Here is a 22,042-nt window from a genome sequence, read left to right on the forward strand (position 1 = left end):
GAGGATAAGCTCCACAGATAATCCTCAAGTCTCATTTTTCTTTTCAAATCTTATATTTCTAGTAGTACAGAACTTTACCAATATAAAAACTTGCCCCCCCCCCCCAAAAAAAAAGAACAGAACTGCAGGAAAGAGCAAAGAGCACTTAAAGTCTGTGTGTGTGTTTAATATATATATGTACATATACCCAGGTACATACACCTTTATCTTTATATGTTGTTTTGTAAATAAATGACAATAATAATGTCTTGTGGAGATGTAGAACAGAAGTATACAACAAAAGCACAAACAGCAGGAGGGGGCAAATGGAGTTAAACTGTTAAACCTCCATGGGATGGTTCCATGGAGGAGGCAGAGAGGGGGATGGGATCCTCGAAGAGCTGCTGAAGACCTTGCATTTTTTGCAGATCTCTTTAGAATGCTACTTGTATATTATGCTCTCACTGAGTGCACCTGGCTGAGCTATGGCACATTAGCACGGTAAACATTTGTCAGATTTGCCCTAGTCAGAAAATTTTCTATACCTGCCATCCTGCTTGGCACTTAAAATAGTTTTTTTTTTTTAAGGTCTCTATGATATAGGGATGATGGATGAAGAAGGTAGGCTGCAGGGTAATAATGTAGTATGTATGATCCCATTTTGATACAGTAAACAGAAAGTATTAAATGCATGCCTGTTTGTATGAGCAGTGAGTTTGCATGGTTATCTCAAGAGGGAGGGAATGGGACGGGTAGAGAAAGAGATTGACCACAGGCTATTGTTTTACTTGTTACAAGAGGCATGTGTTGCCTTCATTTCTGATTAAGCTTTTTGTTTACAGATTATTGTAGGTTTACATGCAGTTGTAAGAAATAATAGTGAGATAGGTCCTGTGTGTCCTTTACCCAGTTTTCCCCAATGGTAACATCTTACAGAACCATAGTATACTGTCACAACCTGGGTATTGCCATTGACACAGTCAAGATACAGAACATTTCCATCCCACAGGATCTCTCCTGATGCCATTTTATAGCCACTGCTGCTCCCCCACTCCCCACCAAATCATAATGATCTGATAGTGCAGTGGATAAAGTTGCACTAAAGTTTTTGTGCAGATGATCAAGGGAAAATAGCCCCTGGGGAAGATGGCCCATCTCCCAGTCCCCCGGCCCTATCTGTCCCTGGCAACCTGTCATTTCAAGAATGTTATGTGGGACTTCCCTGGTGGCGCAGCGGTTAAGAATCTGCCTGCCATTGCAGGGGACATGGGTTTGATCCCTTGTCCGGGAAGATCCCACATGCCGCGGAGCAACTAAGCCCATGCGCCACAATGACTGAGCCTGCGCTCTAGAGCCCGGGAGCCACAACTACTGAGCCCACGTGCCACAACTACTGAAGCCCGCGTGCCTAGAGCCCGTGCTCTGCAACAAGAGAAGCCACCGCAGCGAGAAGCCCGCGCACTGCAACAAAGAGTAGCCCCCGCTCGCCGCAACTAGAGAAAGCCCACACGCAGCAACGAAGACCCAACGCAGCCAAAAATAAAATAAATTAACTAATTAATTAAAAAAAAAGAATGCTATGTGAATAAAATCATATAGTGTGTAACCTTTTTTTTTTTTCTTAATTAAAAAAAAGTTTGTTTTTGGCTGCGCTGCCGGTTATGCGATCTTAGTTCCCCGACCAAGGATTGAACCCAGCCCAGGTAGTGAAAGTGCTGAGTGCTAAACACTGGCCCGCCGGGGAATTCCCAGTATGTAACCTTTTGGATTGGCCTTTTTCAATCAATGTAATTCCCTGGAGAGTCATCCAAATTGCATGAATCAATAGTGCTCCTTTTTTTTAAAAAAAAATATATATATATATTTATTTATTTATTTATTTGGCTGTGCGGGTATTTAGTTGCAGCATGCGGGATCTAGTTCCCTGACCAGGGATGGAACCTGGGCCCCCTGCATTGAGAGTGCAAAGTCTTAACCGCTGGAACACCAGAGAGGTCCCAGTGCCGCTTTCTTTTTAATTGCTGAGTGGTATTCCATGGTTTGGCTATACTTCAGTTTGTTTAATCACTTGCCCATTGAAGAACATCTGAGTTTTTTCCCATTTCTTGACTATTACTGAGAGAGATGCTGTGGACATTTGTGTACCTTTTTTTGTGCGAACATGCGTTCTCTGGGGTAAATGCCGTATGGTATGTGTTGCTTTTTTTTTTTTTTTTTTTTGGCTACGCTGTGCCACATGTGGGATCTTGGTTCCCCAATCAGGGATCGAGCCCGTGCCCCCTGCATTGGGAGCTTGGAGTCTTAACCACTGGACTGCCAGGGAAATTCCTGTATTGCTCCCCCTGCCCCACTTGATTGATTGATTGATTGATTGGTTGATTGGCTGTATTGGGTCTTAGTTGCGGCACGCGGGACCTTCGTTAAGGCATGTGGGATCTTTTTTGTCATTGCGGCGCACGGGCTCTTCGTTGCAGCATGAGAGCTTCTCTCTAGTTGTGGCGTGCGGGTTTTCTCTCTCTAGTTGTGGCACGTGGGCTCTGTAGTTGTGGCGTGCAGGCTCCAGAGCGCGTGGGCTCTGTAGTTTGCTGCACGTGGGCTACCTCATTGAGGTGTGCGAGCTCAGTAGTTTGGCGCGAGGGCTTAGTTGCCCCGCGGCGTGTGGGATCTTAGTTCCCCGACCGGGAATCGAACCCACGTCCCCTGCATTGCAGGGCGGATTCTTTACCACTGAACCACCAGGGAAGTCCCTGTATTGCTTTTTTAAATTAAAAAAAAAAAAAAAAAAGGAAAAGCAATCAGAGGTAAAACAACTAATTATATGATTGCCTTTCAAAGTACATATTCAAACCCTACATTGTTGGTGTACATAACTTCTTTATGTTGATTTCTGGTGTTTAGCTCTAGTAACAAGACAATAATAATAACGCTGTAGTTTTCCTTGTTTCTTTCAACTGATGATCTGTGTATTTCTTACAAATAATAATTAACACTCACAAGCTACCAGGAGGCAAGTAATGGTTAGTGCTGGTGTGGTTAACTCCTTTATAGATAGGGAGGTTGAGGCATGGATATTGTGGAATTTGCCATGTTGAGGCATGGGTATTGTGGAATTTACCTAAGGTTATAACACTGTGTTCTGACTCAGATTCATTCAGATTTACTCCTTCTCTTTCTGTCTCCTGAATTAATAACTCTTTGTAATTTTGACCTAGGTGTGAGGACACGAAAAGGGTTTTTTCCTGTACCTGAGGTTTAGTGCTTGTTTTATAGAAGCAATATAGTATAGTGGTTAGAGTATGCACTTTAGCATCTGATTTTTTTTTCTTCTTAAGTCTTTAATGAATTTGTTACAATATTGCTTCTGTTTTATGTTTTGCACATGCCGGAAAGGTAATAGGCCTTGGCCCCTGGGCCTGGGCTTCGTCTCTTGTGCTGTCTCCTGTCCCTGTTGCCCCCGCGCGCTGGCCCGTCCGTGCTGTGCCAGGGGATATTGGTCGTCTCCCGGCTCAGTTCACAGTAGCTGAAAGGGACAGTGTGTAATGTTCTGATTTCTGCCCATCGTTTTCAAAGGGAGGCTCTGGCCATTGCTCCTCGGGTAAAATGCAGAGGGAGTGCTTTTTAAGATGGGACTGTCAGTGTTAGGGCCACTCCTTAATTACCAAAACGGAATCCCCTTCAGTTCCTCCAGCTGTGTTGTTTTGGCACAGAAAATGTGAGTAATAGGAATTTGGAACTAAGTTGGAGTGAAAAAACGCACCGGTCCCGCCGAATTTTCCATCGAAACAGTTGATTTGTGTTGTCTCTAGGAATTCTAAAGGGCGTACCGTTGCTTCCTAACCGGTGTCATTTGGGAGATCTACCTCTGTACGTTCAAATGATTAATTTTGAGACTTTGCTCATGTGTGCAGTAAACCCTTTAATTCCCTAAGACCTTCCTTTCCTCCATCTCATACCCCATTAAGCCCGCTTCAGTTTATCTCCTGAATTTCTTTGGAATCTGTCAGCTCTCCCTCAACATTCTAATACTGAACTTGCCTGTCTGTTGCGATTAGGTCCTAACTAGTGTCCATATATCTTGTTTCCTTCCAATCCATTCTTCACACAAGAAACCTTCAAAGCAAGTTGGAACATTGCTCATAAACATCGCTCACAAACATTGTTTTGAGAATAGAAAACACAGTGTTGGCCTTTAAGACTCTGCGTGGTCTAGAATCCTCTCTGCTTCTCTAGCCCCATCTTGTGCCACTTGTGCCCTCACTGTCTATGCTTCAGATACACTGAATTAACCTTAGTTCTCACTCATCTGACAGAAGTCAGTTGAGAAATTATTTTTCACTGTGATTCCTAGCATTAAGGAATTTGATGATCAGGTTTTGTATGAGGACTAAAACTAAACTGGGAAGTGGAAGAATTGAGTTTAAACTGTGTCAGTCAACACGCATGTATTAATGATACCTAAGTATTGAACACGGGACTAGGTTTCATGAGGGATACAGAAGTTCTGGCCATCTCTGGTTTTGGATATCCCTTATTTGTTGAGACCTTTGCGTTGTTTGGTTGCCTTTTGTCTGTTTTCCAGATGGGAAAACAGGAACAAGGGAAGTATAGGTTATTACTAAGTGGGGTTGAACAAGTGGAGCAGCAAACTGCAAAGCAGAAAGAAGAGGGACGTACTATAGAGGGATATGATTTCCATTTTCAAGGCGCCTGCGTCCTGTGCAGGGAGACAGCCTAACATAACATGTGCCTAACAAAAAATATATTGACTTCTTACTAAAATCTCCAGTTCATATAACCAAGGGGTTTATACCTTCTCCTTTAAAAGTGATATTCCTGGGGGGAGGGAGGGGCAAGATGGCAGAAGAGTAAGACGTGGAGATCACCTTCCTTCCCACAGATACAGTAGAAATACATCTACACGTGGAACTGCTCCTACAGAACACCCACTGAACGCTGGCAGAAGACGTCAGACCTCCCAAAAGCTTTATTTTATTTTATTTTATCATCTTTATATCTATATATAAAGTACAGTCTTGAGCTAGTACAGGTAGCCTGAGAGTCTTAGAGGCCTTTAGTTAAAGGAATCTAGCCAGCGAACATAATTCTCATACTAAACTGCCACAAGGAAGAAGTTAACTTACCCTGTATGTCAGGGTCCAAAAAAATTTAAAGATGTGCCTAATGCAAAAATAAGTTATAAAGATTTAGGCCAGTCAAAAACTAACAGCAGTTTCAGGTAGAGGTGCATGCCTAATGTAAACCAGCATAGTTTCCATTTACTGCGTTCTTGTAATCACTGAAATAAAAACTTCTACAAGATTAAAAAAAAAAAATTCACCGATTAAAGTAAGTGTACAATTCACTAGTTCTTAGTATTTTCACAACCAATATTGCTATCTAATTCCAGAACATTTTTGTCACGCCCCCCACAAAGAAATCTTGTATATGTTAGCTGTTACTCCCTATTTTCCCCTCCCCAACATCCCCTGGCATCCACTAATCTACTTTCTGTCTATATGGATTTGCTCATCCTGGACATTTCATAGACATGGAATTATACAATATATGACCTTTTGCTATTGGCTTGAAATATTTCTCCCTTTAATAGTGTCAGTTTTTCGGACTTCCCTGGTGGTACAGTGGTTAAGAATCCGCCTGCCAATGCAGGGGACACGGGCTCGAGCCCTGGTCTGGGAAGATCCCACATGCCGCGGAGCAACTAAGCCCGCACGCCAAAACTACTGAGCCTGCGCTCTAGAGCCCAAGAGCCACAACTACTGAAGCCCATGCACTTAGAGCCCGTGCTCCTCAACAAGAGAAGCCACCGCAACGAGAAGGCCACGCACCACAACAAAGAGTAGCCCCTGCTCGCCACAGCTAGAGAAAACCCGCGCGCAGCAACGAAGACCCAACGCAGCCAAAAATAAAAATACAAATAAATAAATAAATAAATTTATTTATTTATTTAAAAAATAGTGTCAGGCTTTATCATTTTAATTCTGTTAGTTTTTCTTTATGTATTTGGGACTTGCTTATACTGCATTTGTCTTTTAAGTCATATAGGAGAAAAACTGAATTACAAACAAAAATACATTTATACTGTCTTTTGTATTTCCTTATGTAGTGGACATACTCCACTGGAAAAGAGAAATCACCATACCTTTTGATGAACTCATTTGCTGGCATGATGGAGTGAAATCTAGCAGAATGTCAAGCCGATTTCCCCCACAGGACATTTCCTTAGTGTCAGGGTGGTACAGGATGATGGGGGACTGAGCCAAGAAAGCAGAGTGAAATTTCCTGCACAGTCATGGCACGAACAAACCAAATCCCGCTAGATAAAGGGGCCTGTGACAATCATTAGGTCTCCTCTTCAAGACATTTGCCAGTTTTTGAACCTATAGAAAGCAGGAAGCTTAAATACCTAATGCCTGAGGGAGAGAACTTTCCAAAGTGAGGAATCAGAGACCTACCAGACTCACAGTAAAAACCCAGAAGTGCCATCCCCAAGAAGGGGGCTGAGTCAGAAAAAGTGAAATCATCTGCAATGTTTCAGTGTTTATGAGACAAATTTTCATTGAGAAAGTGTAACGGTAACAAATACATAGCTGGTCTCTCCTTACATTTGCCATACTCTGAAGCTGTGAGAACTGAGAGCCTAAAGAGCTGAATTCAAACATCTGAAAGACTGAAGTCAATAACTGACTGTATTTATTGAAGAATCAAAGACCTGTCAGGCTCACAGCAAAAATCCAGGGAGGCCACAAATCAGGAAAAATCATAGGTAGCATGAGACAAGTAAAGCTCCAACCCAGTTCTGACCTAGTAAAATTCCTGAAATGACTGAAATGATCAGCCACTCTGATTAACAGAGAAAGGGGTAAATCTTCTCTGGTTCAAAGTAATAGCATCTTCAGTCTCTATGAATTTTTTATTCACCATGTCCAGCACACAATCAAAAATTATGAAATTCCTGAAGCAGGAAAAAGTGACTAAAAATTAAGACAAAAAAAAAAAAAAAAAAAACAAAACAAGAAAAATTGATTTAGAGGGAATTCAGATTCTGGAGTCAGCACAGAACTTTAAAATGACTATATTGAGAGTAAAAGATGGGGATTAATAGATTAAAATATGGAGAATCTCAACAGAAAATTGGAATCAATTTTAAAAAATCAAATACAGATAAATGAAAAATAAGAAAACTGATCCCCAGCAGACCTTAGGGAATACTAGAAGAAATTTTTTTAGGCTGAAGTAAAATGGCCCAACATAGAACAGAGCTGGCCTCTCCGTCCCATATTGAACTCGAGTTGGAAGAGGCGAGTCCGGTCTCAAAACGGAGGTAAAACCGCCGCCCGGTCGCCCCCAGCCCGACTCCGGCCGTCGCCGCCACCGCCGCCGCCGGGGGTGGGGTGGGGAGGAGGGCCATGATCCAAAGGAACCAGAACAGTTGAGAAAACTGTTTATTGGTGGTCTGAGCTTTGAAACTACAGACGATAGCTTAAGAGAACATTTTGAGGAATGGGGCACACTTACAGATTGTGTGGTGATAAGAGACCCCCAAACAAAACGTTCCAGGGGCTTTGGTTTTGTGACTTACTCTTGGGTTGAAGAGGTGGATGCAGCAATGTGTGCTCGACCACACAAGGTTGATGGGCGTGTAGTGGAACCAAAGAGAGCTGGTTCTAGAGAGGATCTGTAAAGCCTGGTGCCCATCTAACAGTGAAGAAAATTTTTGTTGGTGGTATTAAAGAAGATACAGAAGAATGTAATTTGAGAGACTACTTTGAAAAGCATGGCGAGATTGAAACCATAGAAGTTATGGAAGACAGGCAGAGTGGAAAAAAGAGAGGATTTGCTTTTGTAACTTTTGATGATCATGATACAGTTGATAAAATTGTTGTTCAGAAATACCACACTATTAATGGGCATAATTGTGAAGTGAAAAAGGCCCTTCCTAAAGAAGAAACGCAATCTGCTGGATCACAAAGAGGTCGTGGAGGTGGATCTGGCAACTTTATGGGTCGTGGAGGAAACTTTGGAGGTGGTGGAGGTAACTTTGGCCGTGGTGGAAACTTGGTGGAAGAGGAGGCTATGGTGGTGGAGGTGGTGGCAGCAGAGGTAGTTATGGAGGAGGTGATGGTGGATAGAACGGATTTGGAGGCGACGGTGGTAACTATGGCGGTGGTCCTGGTTACAGTAGTAGAGGAGGCTATGGTGGTGGTGGACCAGGATATGGAAACCAAGATGGGGGATATGGTGGCGGTGGTGGAGGATATGATGGTTACAATGAAGGAGGAAATTTTGGAGGTAACTATGGTGGTGGTGGGAGCTATAATGATTTTGGAAATTATAGTGGACAACAGCAATCAAATGATGGACCCATGAAGGGAGGCAGTTTTGGTGGAAGAAGCTCGGGAAGTCCCTATGGTGGTGGTTATGGATCTGGTGGTGGAAGTGGTGGATATGGTAGCAGAAGGTTCTCAAAACTCACAAGAAAAGGGCTACAGTTCTTGGCAGGAGAGAGAGCGAGGAGGTGTCAGGAAAGCTGCAGGTTACTTTGAGACAGTCGTCCCGAATGCATTAGAGGAACTGTAAAAATCTGCCACAGAAGGAACGATGATCCATAGTCAGAGAAGTTACTGCAGCTTAAACAGGAAACCCTTCTTGCTCAGGACTGTCCTAGCCACAGTTTGCAAAAAGTGCAGCTATTGATTAATGCAATGGAGTGTCAATTAGATGTACATTCCTGAGGTCTTTTATCTGTTGTAGCTTTGTCTTTTTCTTTTTCTTTTCATTACATCAGGTATATTGCCCTGTAAATTGTGGTAGTGGTACCAGGAATAAAAAATTAAGGAATTTTTAACTTTTCAATATTTGTGTAGTTCAGTTTTTCTACATTTTAGTACAGAAACTTTAACAAAATGCAGCTTTGAAGGTGTTTCCTTGTGAGTTAACAAGAAGATCATTGTTAATTAATATTTTGTATGAATTTTGCTGAAGTTAACTGTAAAGAAACACCTGCTGACTTGCAGTTTAAGGGGATCTATTCTCCCCATTTCCAAACCATGAAATGAATGGGCTCTGACATGTGGAGAGAATAGATATTTGTGTTTGCAATGTGTGTCTTAGATAATAGACTTGGGTATTTAAATTAGCATATTTGTGAATTTAATAGCATTAAGACTTACTTCAAATGAAAAATCTCAAAATTCAAAAAAAAAAAAAAAAAAGAACAGAGCTGGGAGCTCGATTGGAGTTGCCTGTGGGGGAGGAGCGCCGCCGCCGCCGCCGAGAGCTGGGAGCTCGATTGGCGCTGCCTGCGGGGGAGGAGCGCCGCCGCGAGCTGGGAGCTCGATTGGCGCTGCCTGCGGGGGAGGAGCGTCGCCGCCGCCGCCGCCGCTGCCGCCGCCGCCGCCGCCGCGAGCTGGGAGCTCGATTGGCGCTGCCTGCGGGGGAGGAGCGCCGCCGCCGCCGCCGCGAGCTGGGAGCTTGATTGGCGCTGCCTGCGGGGGAGGAGCGCCGCCGCCGCCGCCGCCGCCGCCGCCGCCGCCGCCGCCGCCGCCGCCGCGAGCTGGGAGCTGGATTTGCGCTGCCTGCGGGGGAGGAGCGCCGCCGCCGCCGCCGCCAGCTGGGAGCTTGATTGGCGCTGCCTGCGGGGGAGGAGCGCCGCCGCCGCCGCGAGCTGGGAGCTCAGTTGGCGCTGCCTGCTGGGGAGGAGCGCCGCCGCCGCCGCGAGCTGGGAGCTCGATTGGCGCTGCCTGCGGGGTGGAGCGCCGCCGCCGCGAGCTGGGAGCTGGATTGGCGCTGCCTGCGGGGGAGGAGCGCCGCCGCCGCCGCGAGCTGGGAGCTGGATTGGCGCTGCCTGCGGTGGAGGAGCGCCGCCCCCGCGAGCTGGGAGCTGGATTGGCGCTGCCTGCGGGTGAGGAGCGCCGCCGCCGCCGCCGCGAGCTGGGAGCTCGATTGGCGCTGCCTGCGGGGTAGGAGCGCCGCCGCCGCCGCGAGCTGGGAGCTCAGTTGGCGCTGCCTGCTGGGGAGGAGCGTCGCCGCCGCCGCCGCCGCGAGCTGGGAGCTCGATTGGCGCTGCCTGCGGGGGAGGAGCGCCGCCGCCGCCGCGAGCTGGGAGCTGGATTGGCGCTGCCTGCTGGGGAGGAGCACCGCCGCCGCCGCCGCCGCGAGCTGGGAGCTCGATTGGCGCTGCCTGCGGGGTGGAGCGCCGCCGCCGCGAGCTGGGAGCTGGATTGGCGCTGCCTGCGGGGGAGGAGCGCCGCCGCCGCCGCCGCCGCGAGCTGGGAGCTGGATTGGCGCTGCCTGCGGTGGAGGAGCGCCGCCCCCGCGAGCTGGGAGCTGGATTGGCGCTGCCTGCGGGTGAGGAGCGCCGCCGCCGCCGCCGCGAGCTGGGAGCTCGATTGGCGCTGCCTGCGGGGTAGGAGCGCCGCCGCCGCCGCCGCCGCGAGCTGGGAGCTCGATTGGCGCTGCCTGCGGGGGAGGAGCGCCGTCGCCGCCGCCGCGAGCTGGGAGCTCGATTGGCGCTGCCTGCGGGGGAGGAGCGCCGCCGCCGCTGCCGCCGCGAGCTGGGAGCTGGATTGGCGCTGCCTGCGGGGGAGGAGCGCCGCCCCCGCGAGCTGGGAGCTGGATTGGCGCTGCCTGCGGGTGAGGAGCGCCGCCGCCGCCGCCGCCGCCGCCGCCGCCGCCGCCGCCGCCGTCGCCGTGAGTGAGGAAGCGCCTCGGTCAGGCCTGCTGAGGGCCCTCGCCGACGCCTGGGCTTACCCGCCGCCCCGCCAGCTCCGCTCGTTTCCCGTCCCCCGCGGCCCGGCGCGGGGCAGGCCTGCCGGGGCCATGGAGGACGAGGTGGTCCGCATTGCCCAGAAGATGGACAAGATGATGCAGAAGAACGCGGTAAGCGCGGCGGGCGGCGCGGGCCGGAGGGAGGCTGGGCGGCGGGCGGGGGTCAGTCGGCCTGAGGGGTTTCCCGGCCCGCGGTGAGCGCGGAGGGTGCCGCGTGACGGCGGCGAGGCCCGCGCTCTGGGGAGGGGTTCCTGGGGAGGGGGGAGCTTCGTGTCCCGCGGCCGCGTCCCGGGCAGGGGTCCTGGGGGGCGTCCTGTCTCGCAGCCGCGTCCCGGGCAGGGGTTCTGGGGGGCGTCCTGTCCCGCAGCTGCGTCCCGGTCAGGGGTTCTGGGGGGCGTCCTGTCCCGCGGCCGCGTCCCGGGGAGGGGGTCCTGGGGGGGTCCCGGGGAGGGCGTCCGGTCCCGCGGCCACCGGCGCTGGGGCCCGCCCTGGGCGCCCGAGGCCCCTCGTGATTAGCGCAGCCCGGTAAACTCCATCGAGGCGTCCTCCTCATTATTTTAAACGTGACGGTGGTAAAGCCTCGCTGGTTTAGCTGAAGAGTGCAGAGAGCCCTCCCTGTTTGAAAGAATTCGTTGTCTTTCCCGGGCTCATTGGCCAGCAGCGAGAAAACAACATCAAACAGAGGTTTGTGATCAGTTTTAGACATGAAACTGTTCAAGCAAAACGTGAATTTCCTGGATCTTATTTTTGAGGAAGGCTGAACATTCCCTTGATTGTCTCAACTCTCCTGCATGTTTGCTTAGCAATTAAAAAAGGTGAACTATGCCAGTGTACTTGGCAAGTTGCTAAACTTTTTGGAAAAAGTGGATCTTGTTAGGCCGCGGAGTGCGGGGAGCTGTGTTTAAGGCACTGCCGCCGACGAGGCTGTGCTGCCGGCTGGATTTGGACACATGTCGTTGCTGGTCCTCTCAGTGGTTTACGGTTGCTACCGGTGGCGTTTTCTGTTACTGATAACGTGTGCACGTGAACGTGTTCTCTTGTGGTTTGTATGAGGTGCTCCAGTTTTTGCATTTCTGTCCACCTGTGTGGGTCACTCTCAGTCCCTTGCTTCCGAGTCGTCTATATTTTCAGCTAAACTTCTGAAATTCCAAGTCAAACGAATGTGAAGGAGAGAAGGGCTGCTCTGATTTGCACAGCACTTTGGAGTTACAAAGCGTTTGTGCAGAATTCTTTGGCGACTCACGACAGCTGTGTTGCATTCATTTTACAGAATAAGAAACTGAGTCAGACCAAGCAGTTCACCTCCTTAAATGAAGTGTGCGTTGTGGATTAAGCCAGGACCCGAGTTTCCTGCTGGGCAGCATGCAGAAGTAATGTTAAACACCGAATTCTTAAGACTTCAGACTTGGTGTGCGCCTCTTTTCCTTTAACAGGTGCATTGCCCGGCGTGTAATTTCATACCCTGTTAATCTGTCTTTGCAATTTTGGCTTTTTAAAGTACCTCCTGTTTGTTTTCTGTTCCAGACGTTGCCTGTGCCATTTATTTTTTCTGTTGATACAGGCCTTTCATTCCTCACTGCAAGTGATGAGTTCTGTATATTTGATTGGCTGAACGTTTCTGTTATTCTGTTTAAACTGGCAAGTTTTTTTTCTTTGCCTAGAGAACCCTAGACTCCCCTAGTAGAAGCTGGCTCCTAGGGAAAAAGGCCGTTTCTTGGGTAATTTTTTTCTCGAACTCAGGCTATAAAATGTGTACCTTTTAATCATCTAGTGCACTAGGTGTTTTTGTTTGTTTCCTTTCCTTGAAATAGACGTTTCCTAGAAATGAGGAATTCCTTAGTGAGCAAGTATGGAGAAGACCAGTTTGTATTTATCTGCAGTTCTCAAATTATAAACACATAATGCGTCAGCAGGAGAATGAGGATAAGCTCCACAGATAATCCTCAAGTCTCATTTTTCTTTTCAAATCTTATATTTCTAGTAGTACAGAACTTTACCAATATAAAAACTTGCCCCCCCCCCCCCAAAAAAAAAGAACAGAACTGCAGGAAAGAGCAAAGAGCACTTAAAGTCTGTGTGTGTGTTTAATATATATATGTACATATACCCAGGTACATACACCTTTATATTTATATGTTGTTTTGTAAATAAATGACAATAATAATGTCTTGTGGAGATGTAGAACAGAAGTATACAACAAAAGCACAAACAGCAGGAGGGGGCAAATGGAGTTAAACTGTTAAACCTCCATGGGATGGTTCCATGGAGGAGGCAGAGAGGGGGATGGGATCCTCGAAGAGCTGCTGAAGACCTTGCATTTTTTGCAGATCTCTTTAGAATGCTACTTGTATATTATGCTCTCACTGAGTGCACCTGGCTGAGCTATGGCACATTAGCACGGTAAACATTTGTCAGATTTGCCCTAGTCAGAAAATTTTCTATACCTGCCATCCTGCTTGGCACTTAAAATAGTTTTTTTTTTTTAAGGTCTCTATGATATAGGGATGATGGGTGAAGAAGGTAGGCTGCAGGGTAATAATGTAGTATGTATGATCCCATTTTGATACAGTAAACAGAAAGTATTAAATGCATGCCTGTTTGTATGGGCAGTGAGTTTGCATGGTTATCTCAAGAGGGAGGGAATGGGACGGGTAGAGAAAGAGATTGACCACAGGCTATTGTTTTACTTGTTACAAGAGGCATGTGTTGCCTTCATTTCTGATTAAGCTTTTTGTTTACAGATTATTGTAGGTTTACATGCAGTTGTAAGAAATAATAGTGAGATAGGTCCTGTGTGTCCTTTACCCAGTTTTCCCCAATGGTAACATCTTACAGAACCATAGTATACTGTCACAACCTGGGTATTGCCATTGACACAGTCAAGATACAGAACATTTCCATCCCACAGGATCTCTCCTGATGCCATTTTATAGCCACTGCTGCTCCCCCACTCCCCACCAAATCATAATGATCTGATAGTGCAGTGGATAAAGTTGCACTAAAGTTTTTGTGCAGATGATCAAGGGAAAATAGCCCCTGGGGAAGATGGCCCATCTCCCAGTCCCCCGGCCCTATCTGTCCCTGGCAACCTGTCATTTCAAGAATGTTATGTGGGACTTCCCTGGTGGCGCAGCGGTTAAGAATCTGCCTGCCATTGCAGGGGACATGGGTTTGATCCCTTGTCCGGGAAGATCCCACATGCCGCGGAGCAACTAAGCCCATGCGCCACAATGACTGAGCCTGCGCTCTAGAGCCCGGGAGCCACAACTACTGAGCCCACGTGCCACAACTACTGAAGCCCGCGTGCCTAGAGCCCGTGCTCTGCAACAAGAGAAGCCACCGCAGCGAGAAGCCCGCGCACTGCAACAAAGAGTAGCCCCCGCTCGCCGCAACTAGAGAAAGCCCACACGCAGCAACGAAGACCCAACGCAGCCAAAAATAAAATAAATTAACTAATTAATTAAAAAAAAAGAATGCTATGTGAATAAAATCATATAGTGTGTAACCTTTTTTTTTTTTCTTAATTAAAAAAAAGTTTGTTTTTGGCTGCGCTGCCGGTTATGCGATCTTAGTTCCCCGACCAAGGATTGAACCCAGCCCAGGTAGTGAAAGTGCTGAGTGCTAAACACTGGCCCGCCGGGGAATTCCCAGTATGTAACCTTTTGGATTGGCCTTTTTCAATCAATGTAATTCCCTGGAGAGTCATCCAAATTGCATGAATCAATAGTGCTCCTTTTTTTTAAAAAAAAATATATATATATATTTATTTATTTATTTATTTGGCTGTGCGGGTATTTAGTTGCAGCATGCGGGATCTAGTTCCCTGACCAGGGATGGAACCTGGGCCCCCTGCATTGAGAGTGCAAAGTCTTAACCGCTGGAACACCAGAGAGGTCCCAGTGCCGCTTTCTTTTTAATTGCTGAGTGGTATTCCATGGTTTGGCTATACTTCAGTTTGTTTAATCACTTGCCCATTGAAGAACATCTGAGTTTTTTCCCATTTCTTGACTATTACTGAGAGAGATGCTGTGGACATTTGTGTACCTTTTTTTGTGCGAACATGCGTTCTCTGGGGTAAATGCCGTATGGTATGTGTTGCTTTTTTTTTTTTTTTTTTTTGGCTACGCTGTGCCACATGTGGGATCTTGGTTCCCCAATCAGGGATCGAGCCCGTGCCCCCTGCATTGGGAGCTTGGAGTCTTAACCACTGGACTGCCAGGGAAATTCCTGTATTGCTCCCCCTGCCCCACTTGATTGATTGATTGATTGATTGGTTGATTGGCTGTATTGGGTCTTAGTTGCGGCACGCGGGACCTTCGTTAAGGCATGTGGGATCTTTTTTGTCATTGCGGCGCACGGGCTCTTCGTTGCAGCATGAGAGCTTCTCTCTAGTTGTGGCGTGCGGGTTTTCTCTCTCTAGTTGTGGCACGTGGGCTCTGTAGTTGTGGCGTGCAGGCTCCAGAGCGCGTGGGCTCTGTAGTTTGCTGCACGTGGGCTACCTCATTGAGGTGTGCGAGCTCAGTAGTTTGGCGCGAGGGCTTAGTTGCCCCGCGGCGTGTGGGATCTTAGTTCCCCGACCGGGAATCGAACCCACGTCCCCTGCATTGCAGGGCGGATTCTTTACCACTGAACCACCAGGGAAGTCCCTGTATTGCTTTTTTAAATTAAAAAAGAAAAAAAAAAAGGAAAAGCAATCAGAGGTAAAACAACTAATTATATGATTGCCTTTCAAAGTACATATTCAAACCCTACATTGTTGGTGTACATAACTTCTTTATGGTGATTTCTGGTGTTTAGCTCTAGTAACAAGACAATAATAATAACGCTGTAGTTTTCCTTGTTTCTTTCAACTGATGATCTGTGTATTTCTTACAAATAATAATTAACACTCACAAGCTACCAGGAGGCAAGTAATGGTTAGTGCTGGTGTGGTTAACTCCTTTATAGATAGGGAGGTTGAGGCATGGATATTGTGGAATTTGCCATGTTGAGGCATGGGTATTGTGGAATTTACCTAAGGTTATAACACTGTGTTCTGACTCAGATTCATTCAGATTTACTCCTTCTCTTTCTGTCTCCTGAATTAATAACTCTTTGTAATTTTGACCTAGGTGTGAGGACACGAAAAGGGTTTTTTCCTGTACCTGAGGTTTAGTGCTTGTTTTATAGAAGCAATATAGTATAGTGGTTAGAGTATGCACTTTAGCATCTGATTTTTTTTTCTTCTTAAGTCTTTAATGAATTTGTTACAATATTGCTTCTGTTTTATGTTTTGCACATGCCGGAAAGGTAATAGGCCTTGGCCCCTGGGCCTGGGCTTCGTCTCTTGTGCTGTCTCCTGTCCCTGTTGCCCCCGCGCGCTGGCCCGTCCGTGCTGTGCCAGGGGATATTGGTCGTCTCCCGGCTCAGTTCACAGTAGCTGAAAGGGACAGTGTGTAATGTTCTGATTTCTGCCCATCGTTTTCAAAGGGAGGCTCTGGCCATTGCTCCTCGGGTAAAATGCAGAGGGAGTGCTTTTTAAGATGGGACTGTCAGTGTTAGGGCCACTCCTTAATTACCAAAACGGAATCCCCTTCAGTTCCTCCAGCTGTGTTGTTTTGGCACAGAAAATGTGAGTAATAGGAATTTGGAACTAAGTTGGAGTGAAAAAACGCACCGGTCCCGCCGAATTTTCCATCGAAACAGTTGATTTGTGTTGTCTCTAGGAATTCTAAAGGGCGTACCGTTGCTTCCTAACCGGTGTCATTTGGGAGATCTACCTCTGTACGTTCAAATGATTAATTTTGAGACTTTGCTCATGTGTGCAGTAAACCCTTTAATTCCCTAAGACCTTCCTTTCCTCCATCTCATACCCCATTAAGCCCGCTTCAGTTTATCTCCTGAATTTCTTTGGAATCTGTCAGCTCTCCCTCAACATTCTAATACTGAACTTGCCTGTCTGTTGCGATTAGGTCCTAACTAGTGTCCATATATCTTGTTTCCTTCCAATCCATTCTTCACACAAGAAACCTTCAAAGCAAGTTGGAACATTGCTCATAAACATCGCTCACAAACATTGTTTTGAGAATAGAAAACACAGTGTTGGCCTTTAAGACTCTGCGTGGTCTAGAATCCTCTCTGCTTCTCTAGCCCCATCTTGTGCCACTTGTGCCCTCACTGTCTATGCTTCAGATACACTGAATTAACCTTAGTTCTCACTCATCTGACAGAAGTCAGTTGAGAAATTATTTTTCACTGTGATTCCTAGCATTAAGGAATTTGATGATCAGGTTTTGTATGAGGACTAAAACTAAACTGGGAAGTGGAAGAATTGAGTTTAAACTGTGTCAGTCAACACGCATGTATTAATGATACCTAAGTATTGAACACGGGACTAGGTTTCATGAGGGATACAGAAGTTCTGGCCATCTCTGGTTTTGGATATCCCTTATTTGTTGAGACCTTTGCGTTGTTTGGTTGCCTTTTGTCTGTTTTCCAGATGGGAAAACAGGAACAAGGGAAGTATAGGTTATTACTAAGTGGGGTTGAACAAGTGGAGCAGCAAACTGCAAAGCAGAAAGAAGAGGGACGTACTATAGAGGGATATGATTTCCATTTTCAAGGCGCCTGCGTCCTGTGCAGGGAGACAGCCTAACATAACATGTGCCTAACAAAAAATATATTGACTTCTTACTAAAATCTCCAGTTCATATAACCAAGGGGTTTATACCTTCTCCTTTAAAAGTGATATTCCTGGGGGGAGGGAGGGGCAAGATGGCAGAAGAGTAAGACGTGGAGATCACCTTCCTTCCCACAGATACAGTAGAAATACATCTACACGTGGAACTGCTCCTACAGAACACCCACTGAACGCTGGCAGAAGACGTCAGACCTCCCAAAAGCTTTATTTTATTTTATTTTATCATCTTTATATCTATATATAAAGTACAGTCTTGAGCTAGTACAGGTAGCCTGAGAGTCTTAGAGGCCTTTAGTTAAAGGAATCTAGCCAGCGAACATAATTCTCATACTAAACTGCCACAAGGAAGAAGTTAACTTACCCTGTATGTCAGGGTCCAAAAAAATTTAAAGATGTGCCTAATGCAAAAATAAGTTATAAAGATTTAGGCCAGTCAAAAACTAACAGCAGTTTCAGGTAGAGGTGCATGCCTAATGTAAACCAGCATAGTTTCCATTTACTGCGTTCTTGTAATCACTGAAATAAAAACTTCTACAAGATTAAAAAAAAAAAATTCACCGATTAAAGTAAGTGTACAATTCACTAGTTCTTAGTATTTTCACAACCAATATTGCTATCTAATTCCAGAACATTTTTGTCACGCCCCCCACAAAGAAATCTTGTATATGTTAGCTGTTACTCCCTATTTTCCCCTCCCCAACATCCCCTGGCATCCACTAATCTACTTTCTGTCTATATGGATTTGCTCATCCTGGACATTTCATAGACATGGAATTATACAATATATGACCTTTTGCTATTGGCTTGAAATATTTCTCCCTTTAATAGTGTCAGTTTTTCGGACTTCCCTGGTGGTACAGTGGTTAAGAATCCGCCTGCCAATGCAGGGGACACGGGCTCGAGCCCTGGTCTGGGAAGATCCCACATGCCGCGGAGCAACTAAGCCCGCACGCCAAAACTACTGAGCCTGCGCTCTAGAGCCCAAGAGCCACAACTACTGAAGCCCATGCACTTAGAGCCCGTGCTCCTCAACAAGAGAAGCCACCGCAACGAGAAGGCCACGCACCACAACAAAGAGTAGCCCCTGCTCGCCACAGCTAGAGAAAACCCGCGCGCAGCAACGAAGACCCAACGCAGCCAAAAATAAAAATACAAATAAATAAATAAATAAATTTATTTATTTATTTAAAAAATAGTGTCAGGCTTTATCATTTTAATTCTGTTAGTTTTTCTTTATGTATTTGGGACTTGCTTATACTGCATTTGTCTTTTAAGTCATATAGGAGAAAAACTGAATTACAAACAAAAATACATTTATACTGTCTTTTGTATTTCCTTATGTAGTGGACATACTCCACTGGAAAAGAGAAATCACCATACCTTTTGATGAACTCATTTGCTGGCATGATGGAGTGAAATCTAGCAGAATGTCAAGCCGATTTCCCCCACAGGACATTTCCTTAGTGTCAGGGTGGTACAGGATGATGGGGGACTGAGCCAAGAAAGCAGAGTGAAATTTCCTGCACAGTCATGGCACGAACAAACCAAATCCCGCTAGATAAAGGGGCCTGTGACAATCATTAGGTCTCCTCTTCAAGACATTTGCCAGTTTTTGAACCTATAGAAAGCAGGAAGCTTAAATACCTAATGCCTGAGGGAGAGAACTTTCCAAAGTGAGGAATCAGAGACCTACCAGACTCACAGTAAAAACCCAGAAGTGCCATCCCCAAGAAGGGGGCTGAGTCAGAAAAAGTGAAATCATCTGCAATGTTTCAGTGTTTATGAGACAAATTTTCATTGAGAAAGTGTAACGGTAACAAATACATAGCTGGTCTCTCCTTACATTTGCCATACTCTGAAGCTGTGAGAACTGAGAGCCTAAAGAGCTGAATTCAAACATCTGAAAGACTGAAGTCAATAACTGACTGTATTTATTGAAGAATCAAAGACCTGTCAGGCTCACAGCAAAAATCCAGGGAGGCCACAAATCAGGAAAAATCATAGGTAGCATGAGACAAGTAAAGCTCCAACCCAGTTCTGACCTAGTAAAATTCCTGAAATGACTGAAATGATCAGCCACTCTGATTAACAGAGAAAGGGGTAAATCTTCTCTGGTTCAAAGTAATAGCATCTTCAGTCTCTATGAATTTTTTATTCACCATGTCCAGCACACAATCAAAAATTATGAAATTCCTGAAGCAGGAAAAAGTGACTAAAAATTAAGACAAAAAAAAAAAAAAACAAAACAAAACAAGAAAAATTGATTTAGAGGGAATTCAGATTCTGGAGTCAGCACAGAACTTTAAAATGACTATATTGAGAGTAAAAGATGGGGATTAATAGATTAAAATATGGAGAATCTCAACAGAAAATTGGAATCAATTTTAAAAAATCAAATACAGATAAATGAAAAATAAGAAAACTGATCCCCAGCAGACCTTAGGGAATACTAGAAGAAATTTTTTTAGGCTGAAGTAAAATGGCCCAACATAGAACAGAGCTGGCCTCTCCGTCCCATATTGAACTCGAGTTGGAAGAGGCGAGTCCGGTCTCAAAACGGAGGTAAAACCGCCGCCCGGTCGCCCCCAGCCCGACTCCGGCCGTCGCCGCCACCGCCGCCGCCGGGGGTGGGGTGGGGAGGAGGGCCATGATCCAAAGGAACCAGAACAGTTGAGAAAACTGTTTATTGGTGGTCTGAGCTTTGAAACTACAGACGATAGCTTAAGAGAACATTTTGAGGAATGGGGCACACTTACAGATTGTGTGGTGATAAGAGACCCCCAAACAAAACGTTCCAGGGGCTTTGGTTTTGTGACTTACTCTTGGGTTGAAGAGGTGGATGCAGCAATGTGTGCTCGACCACACAAGGTTGATGGGCGTGTAGTGGAACCAAAGAGAGCTGGTTCTAGAGAGGATCTGTAAAGCCTGGTGCCCATCTAACAGTGAAGAAAATTTTTGTTGGTGGTATTAAAGAAGATACAGAAGAATGTAATTTGAGAGACTACTTTGAAAAGCATGGCGAGATTGAAACCATAGAAGTTATGGAAGACAGGCAGAGTGGAAAAAAGAGAGGATTTGCTTTTGTAACTTTTGATGATCATGATACAGTTGATAAAATTGTTGTTCAGAAATACCACACTATTAATGGGCATAATTGTGAAGTGAAAAAGGCCCTTCCTAAAGAAGAAACGCAATCTGCTGGATCACAAAGAGGTCGTGGAGGTGGATCTGGCAACTTTATGGGTCGTGGAGGAAACTTTGGAGGTGGTGGAGGTAACTTTGGCCGTGGTGGAAACTTGGTGGAAGAGGAGGCTATGGTGGTGGAGGTGGTGGCAGCAGAGGTAGTTATGGAGGAGGTGATGGTGGATAGAACGGATTTGGAGGCGACGGTGGTAACTATGGCGGTGGTCCTGGTTACAGTAGTAGAGGAGGCTATGGTGGTGGTGGACCAGGATATGGAAACCAAGATGGGGGATATGGTGGCGGTGGTGGAGGATATGATGGTTACAATGAAGGAGGAAATTTTGGAGGTAACTATGGTGGTGGTGGGAGCTATAATGATTTTGGAAATTATAGTGGACAACAGCAATCAAATGATGGACCCATGAAGGGAGGCAGTTTTGGTGGAAGAAGCTCGGGAAGTCCCTATGGTGGTGGTTATGGATCTGGTGGTGGAAGTGGTGGATATGGTAGCAGAAGGTTCTCAAAACTCACAAGAAAAGGGCTACAGTTCTTGGCAGGAGAGAGAGCGAGGAGGTGTCAGGAAAGCTGCAGGTTACTTTGAGACAGTCGTCCCGAATGCATTAGAGGAACTGTAAAAATCTGCCACAGAAGGAACGATGATCCATAGTCAGAGAAGTTACTGCAGCTTAAACAGGAAACCCTTCTTGCTCAGGACTGTCCTAGCCACAGTTTGCAAAAAGTGCAGCTATTGATTAATGCAATGGAGTGTCAATTAGATGTACATTCCTGAGGTCTTTTATCTGTTGTAGCTTTGTCTTTTTCTTTTTCTTTTCATTACATCAGGTATATTGCCCTGTAAATTGTGGTAGTGGTACCAGGAATAAAAAATTAAGGAATTTTTAACTTTTCAATATTTGTGTAGTTCAGTTTTTCTACATTTTAGTACAGAAACTTTAACAAAATGCAGCTTTGAAGGTGTTTCCTTGTGAGTTAACAAGAAGATCATTGTTAATTAATATTTTGTATGAATTTTGCTGAAGTTAACTGTAAAGAAACACCTGCTGACTTGCAGTTTAAGGGGATCTATTCTCCCCATTTCCAAACCATGAAATGAATGGGCTCTGACATGTGGAGAGAATAGATATTTGTGTTTGCAATGTGTGTCTTAGATAATAGACTTGGGTATTTAAATTAGCATATTTGTGAATTTAATAGCATTAAGACTTACTTCAAATGAAAAATCTCAAAATTCAAAAAAAAAAAAAAAAAGAACAGAGCTGGGAGCTCGATTGGAGCTGCCTGTGGGGGAGGAGCGCCGCCGCCGCCGCCGAGAGCTGGGAGCTCGATTGGCGCTGCCTGCGGGGGAGGAGCGCCGCCGCGAGCTGGGAGCTCGATTGGCGCTGCCTGCGGGGG

At 46.0% G+C, this 22,042-nt stretch overlaps 1 pseudogene across 1 annotated transcript in view; it reads left to right on the forward strand.

Annotated features, from left to right (window-relative positions):
* The window catches only part of LOC309653861, an 84,583-nt pseudogene that overhangs the window by 18,074 nt on the left and 44,467 nt on the right, over positions 1 to 22,042 (forward strand). The window contains exons 4-5 of the transcript in view: positions 7,290 to 8,458; positions 19,984 to 21,145. The product of the transcript in view is annotated as an uncharacterized misc_RNA (transcript). The remainder of the gene's footprint in view (positions 1 to 7,289; positions 8,459 to 19,983; positions 21,146 to 22,042) is intronic.

Source organism: Balaenoptera physalus (assembly GCF_965194825.1).
Source record: "Balaenoptera physalus genome assembly, contig: HAP1_SCAFFOLD_1339, whole genome shotgun sequence".
Taxonomy (NCBI): Eukaryota; Metazoa; Chordata; class Mammalia; order Artiodactyla; family Balaenopteridae; genus Balaenoptera; species Balaenoptera physalus.